Genomic DNA, 6,557 nt, shown 5'->3' with positions numbered 1-6,557 from the left:
AAGTTGAGGTAACCAAGAAAATTAGTAGACAACATCTCTTTAGAGATAATGGAAGACACCGATGTCAAACATGCCTGTGAAAAATTTGAATACAATGCTTTTATGTAATGTAAGAGTGGGAAAAAGCAATTTTAAAAATAGCATGTTTTTATGCATGTGATTTTGTACATATATTTTATTTTATTTAAGAACAAAATTTAGCCGAGCTCGGTGGCTCAGCCTGTAATCCCGCGCCTTTGGGAGGCTGAGGTGAGTGGATTGCCTGAGCCCACAGGTTCGAGACCCGCCTGGGCAGCGAGACCTCATCTCTACAATAAATCAAAAAAATCAGCCGGGCGTGGTAGCGCGTGCCTGTAATTCCGGCTACTCGGAAGGCTGAGGCGGAAGGATCGCCGGAGCCCAGCAGGTCGAGGCTGCGGTGGCCGGGAGCGGCCACTGCACTCCAGTCTGGGCAACAGAGTGAGACTCCAACTCAAAAAAGAACAAAATTTTAAGAGACACGTCTCCTATTTTGCTCAGGCTGGTCTTGAACTCCTGACCTCAAGCCATCCTCCCATCTCAGCCTCCAGAGTAACTGGGTTTACAGGTGCATACCAGCTGTATATGTATTGTAAACTAAATAAACCATTGTAAGAAGATAGTTAAGCCAGGCTCGGTGGCTCAGCCTGTAATCCCGCGCCTTTGGGAGGCTGAGGTGAGTGGATTGCCTGAGCCCGTGGGTTAGGAACCCGCCTGGGCAGGCGAGACCTCATCTCTACAATAAATCAAAAAATTAGCCGGGCATGGTAGCGTGCACCTGTAATTCCGGGTACTCGGAAGGCTGAGGCGGAAGGATCGCCGGAGCCTAGCAGGTCGAGGCTGCGGTGGCCGGGAGCGGCCACTGCACTCCAGTCTGGGCGACAGAGTGAGACTCCAACTCAAAATAAAATAAAATAAAATAAAATAAAATAACATAACATAACATAACATAAAATCAAATCAAATAAAAATAAGCTAGAACCAATAGTCAAGATGAAAAGTGACCAAAGGAGCCAGATTGTTAATTCAACCTGAAATACATACATGCTCAGGGACTCTATTCATTAGGCTTTCTTGGCTTGGTTCTTGACTCTTACAAAAAGTGTTAAATACAGAAGTGATACTGTAATGTTGTAATTAATAAATGTTTAATTAAGAATCTCCAAAATGTTTTATCAACTCATCATGCAGTTCAACTCTAATTTGTGGACACTTGTATTTAAACTGAACTATGGGTCATTTTAATCTGATATCCTATAGTATGAGGCTTCTAAAAGTTAAATGAAGATCTTAAAATGACCTAATAACACTTTCATACAAAAGAACCTATTTTACTTCTTAATGTCAGCTGCTCCATTAGTGCCTTGGACTTAAGAGTTGTGGGTAATTCCATGTTCTTGCTATTGTGAACAATGAGGACTGGATTTAAAAAATGTGGTACATATGTACAATGGAATATTATGTAGTCATAAAGAAGAACAAAATCATGAACTTCACAGCAACGTGGATGGAATTAGAGCTTATAATACTGAGTGATCTCTCACAGAAACAAAGAGCTGAGTATCACATGTTCTCACTTATGAGTGGACCTTGAACGACTACCGTATTACTGTAGGAAAGGGATTGAAAGTAGCAGGAAACAGGGGGATGGGGGATGGTAGCTGGGATTGACAGTAGTCGATATCCACCTGGGGAAGGGGGGGGCACACTTCATCAATAAGGGTAACCGCACAATGAACGTTTGTATACCTAACCCTCAATTGTACCCCACAATTTTAAAATAAAAATTAAAAGATAAAAATATGTATATATATAAACAAAAAACAAGCAACAACAACAACAACAACAAAGAGTTTGATTATACTCGGTCTGAGATGGGGGGGCGGGACCTGAAGGCTAAAGAGTCAAGTGAAAGAGTTGCCAGAGAACCTTCTCTTTCAGACCAGTGGAGTAGTTGTTTGACACTACTCTTTCTTTTGGGTCAGTGGAAATCCAGGAAGCCCTAGAGAGTGAGATGGCTTCCTGGTGGTGAAACTGTGGGAGAGTGCTGTGGTAGACCCTGGGGAGGTCCCCAATCCTCACTGCCCTCTGATCACCTGGTGAATAAAGCTTGTATTTAATCATGTTCTGAAGAGATCAACATATAACCTTAAAATAATGTGACACAAAAGGACAAATATTGTATGATTCTCCTCATATAAACCGTCTAGAATAGGCAAATTTATACAGACAGAAAGTAGGTTAAATGTTACCAGGGACCGAGTGGAAGGGGAGATAGGAAGTTATTGCTTTGTGCATATAGAACTTCTGTTTTGAGTGATGACAAATTTTGGAAATTGTGGTGATGGTTGCAAAACATAGTGAGCATAATTCATAATACTGGATCATACACTTAAAAATGATTAGAATGCAAAAAAATGTTAGAATGGCAAGTTTTATTACATATATTTTACCAGAATTTTTAAAATTAAAAAAAAGAGAAAACCCACATGGGATATTTTGCACAGTGATGAACTTATTAACAGCATCACCAGTGGTTTGCGAGACCCTAAGTGTTCTCTTTTAGAGCCAGAAAGGGTTGGGCTGTTGTTTCCTTTTCTTTCCAAGAGCATTCATCTTTACTTCCCTTTTCTGCAACAGAAAAAGAAGCACCACTCAAACCCAATTTCTCTTTCAAACCTTAGAATGCAGAGTGTGGATTCTGGCTCATGCCCTGATATTTATTGCTGCTAGGCCAAGGGGAGCCAGCCAAGGGAATCGCACAGGTGCCAGTCTGGGTTTGACTCTAAATGGTATATGTGGTTTCTGAGTACCCAGCTAGCGATGCCCAAGGGATTTAATATGGAAATAACCGGTTCTCTGCCTCTGGATTCCAAAAATAAATCTAAGGCTCCTAAATGAACTGGAGCTGCTTTTCAAGATCCAAGCAGTGGCACCTTCTTGTAGATGAGGCCACATATGGGGCCCTTTGAGCATTTGGGATTAAACCCACATTGAATGGTGTCCAAATAAGGTTCATTTTATAGAGACTTATTTTCTCCTCTCTTATACCGAGATTGCTTTCTTATTCTGCAGAGTCTCTTACAAGAGTTGAACTTGTGTATGCCTGGGAGAGAGCATCCAGAATTCTGACAGTTATTTCGGTCAGTCAGGATGTGCACTCTGGGGCTGGGCTATGGGGATTAGATCCTGAGTGCTCCACATGGGAGCCAGGTGATTTTTGCAAGGTACTCAATTCTTTGTGGGTTTTGATAGGAATGCAGTGAGTTAATATAAGTAATACGGGTAGGACAGTGCCTAGCCCAGAGTCAGTGCACAATCAGTGTGAATTCTTATTTGCATTAGTAGTAGAAGTATGTTTGGATACTGTACAAGAAACAAGTTGTGTTTTGGTGAGAAGAATACACAGGAAGATAAAAGAAAAGATGGAAATTAAGGACATATCAGGAAAACATGAGGCATTTTTTTCTAGAGATTGTTGAGAGGAGACACATGCCTAAACAACTGGAAACCCTTCAATCAGTTACCACTCAGTTTAATTTAAAGTGAGTTTATGAATGGCTATGGGTCTCATATAGTTAACCATTTAATGACTAAGAGTCATGAAGCTGACAGTGAAGAATATCAGATGATAGAATCTCAAATCTGTGTGTGTATATATGGATATGTGTGTATGTATGTGTGTGTGTGTGTGTGTGTGTGTGTGTGTGTGTCTGTTTTGTTTAACAAGGTCCCTGGCTGAGCATTTTTTCATGTCTGTTGGCTGCTTGGATGTCATCTTTTTACAAGTGTTTGTTCATATCTTTGGCCCACTTTTTAATGGAGTTTATTTTTCTCCTTTCACTTAGTTTGAGTTCCTTGTAGATCTCAGAGGTTAGACCTTTGTCAGATACATAATTTGCAAATATTTTTTTTCGAATTCTGTGGGTAGTCTCTTAACTCTCTTGATGGTTTCTTTTGCTGTACAAAAGCTTTTCAGTTTGATGAGGCCCCACTTGTCTATTTTAACTTTTATGGCATTTGCTTTTGGGGACTTGGTCAATAATTCATTGCTTACTCTGATGTGCATAAGGGTGTTTTCTATGTTTTCTTCTAGAATTCTTATAATTTGATGTTTTACATATTGAGTTGATTTTTGTATGTTGTGAAAGGTAGGGATCCAATTTCATTCTTCTACATGTGGTCAGCCAGTTTTCCCAGCACCATTTGCTAAATATGGTTTCCTTTCTCCAGTGATTGTTCTTGGTAGCTCTTTGAAGATGAGTTGGTTGAGAGACTGTGTTTTTGCTTCTGGAATCTCTGTCCTGTTCCATTGGTTTATGTGCCTATTCCTAACCAATACTAGGTTGTTTTGGTTACTGTGGCCTTGTAGTAAAGTTTAAAGTCTGGAAGTGTGATACCTCCCAGTTTGTTCCTTTTGCTGAGGATTGTTTGAGCTTTTTGTGCTCTTTTCTGTTTCCATATTAATTTCTATATTGTCATTTCCAGGTCTGAGAAAAGTGATTTTGATAAGTTTATGGGTATTTCCCTGAATATGTAGATTACCTTGGGTAGGGTAGACAGAGAAATGCAAATCAAAACTACAATGAGATACCACCTCACTCTGGTACAGATGGCATCTATAATAAGTCAAAAAGCAAGAGGTGCTGGCGTAGGTATGGAGAAAGGGAACACTTTTACACTGTTGGTGGGAGTGCAAGCTAGTTGTTCAACCTCTTTGGAAAGGAATGTCATGATTTCTAAAATAACTCAAAATTGACCTTCCATAGGATCCAACAATCTCTCTCCTGGTAGTATACTTTGAGGAACATAAACCATTTTACAAAAAAGATACCTGCTCATACATGTTTATTGCCACACTATTCAAAATATCAAAGACATGGAAACAACCCTCCTGCCCATAGAAAGTAGACTGGATGAAAAAATGTGGTACATATACATGATGGAGTATTACATAGCCATAAAGAAGAACAAAATTATGGACTTTGCAGCAAATTGGATGGAGTGGGAGACCATCATATTAAGTGAACTATCACAGAAACAAAGAACTGAATACCACATGTTCTCAGTCATAAGTGGGCCTTGAACATTAGTCACACTAGCACAAGGGAGGCACTGGCAGTTGCTGGGCACTGCTGGGGGGGGGGGCACACGAAACACAAAAGGTACCTGATCTTCTATGAGGGGGAGTGAGGAACAGCTAGAAACCTAAGCTTCACCTGCATGCAGCCTACTTATGTAGTTCATCCTCACTTGTACCCCCATCTCTATAATGAAATAAAAACTTAAAAAATATGTGAACAACCAGGGTCAAGGCAAGAAACAGAGGGCATACTTAGTCTAAGCGATATGAGGAAGGTTTAATAAAGAAAACAGTACAAGCAAAGGGCAGAAAAGCCACAAGAAGAATGTAGTATCCCAGGGCTAGTACCAGCAGGATGCCACTGACACAACAAGGCCTGAAGTGATGAGAGGCAGAAAGTTACTGATGCTTTAAAATAAGAAGACTGTGGAGAGGCCACTTTACAGGTGTTGATACCTTTGATGAGAGACCCTGCAAGCCCAGGGCAACACCAAAAGGAGGTAATAAGGAGAATTAACACTCAGACTTTACTGTCCTCCCATATTCTAATTTCCTGTTGGTGCTCTTCACTGGATGGCACCAGAGGACAAGGGAGCCAGTTGATGTCATTTATGTGATATCGTCAACCTCATAGGGCACAAAGCAAAGCAAAGAAGAGGGCAGAATAAAGCAGTATGGGCACATGGAGATCTTTATCATGGGAATCTTAGAAATCTTGAACATTGGCCAGGTGTGGTGGCTCAAGTCTGTAATTCCAGCACTTTGGGAGGCCAAGGTAGGGGACTGCCTGAGCTCATGGGTTCAAGAACAGCATGGCAACTTGGCGAGACTGCATCTCTACAGTAAACAAACAAACAAAAAAAGCTGGGCATGGTAGTGCATGCTTGTAGTTCCGGCTACTTGGAAGGCTGAGGTGGAAGGATTGCCAGAGCCCAGTAGGTCGACACTGGGGTGGCCGTGAGTGTGTCACTATACTCCAACCTGGGTGACGGAGTGAGATTCCAACTTAGGTAAAAAAAAAAAAAAAAAAAAAAGAAAAGAAACCTTAAACATTATCTCTTGTTAGGATGTTATTTCCTCAATAAAATAAAATCAAAACCACTTTTAGAAACTGTTATTCATGTCTACTGATTACTCAAAGGAATCCTTCAATATGTGAAACTGATGGCCCATCATCTAGAGCTGCTACCAAGACCTGTCTTTCTGGGAGTTTCATCATTTGGACCAGGTGTTCTTAATCATGGGCTACAATTAGTCACTTGGGGAACTTTTTTTTTTAATGCTAATGGACAGAGTGTGAGCATGGGAATGTGGGTGGGAAGGAGGAAAAGAGGGGAGAGTAAGATGGCAGATAATTATGGAGGTTGTTGACAGGTGGGAAGAAGTGGAAGACAGAAGACAGAAAATCCACATCTCCTCCCAAAGTGCCCAGTGTACTCAGGATGGTAGTCTTCCC

Source organism: Carlito syrichta, unplaced genomic scaffold (genome assembly GCF_000164805.1).
Source record: "Carlito syrichta isolate Samal-C Ts95f unplaced genomic scaffold, Tarsius_syrichta-2.0.1 Scaffold305978, whole genome shotgun sequence".
NCBI lineage: Eukaryota > Metazoa > Chordata > Mammalia > Primates > Tarsiidae > Carlito > Carlito syrichta.
Note: the sequence above shows the minus strand (reverse complement) of the source record.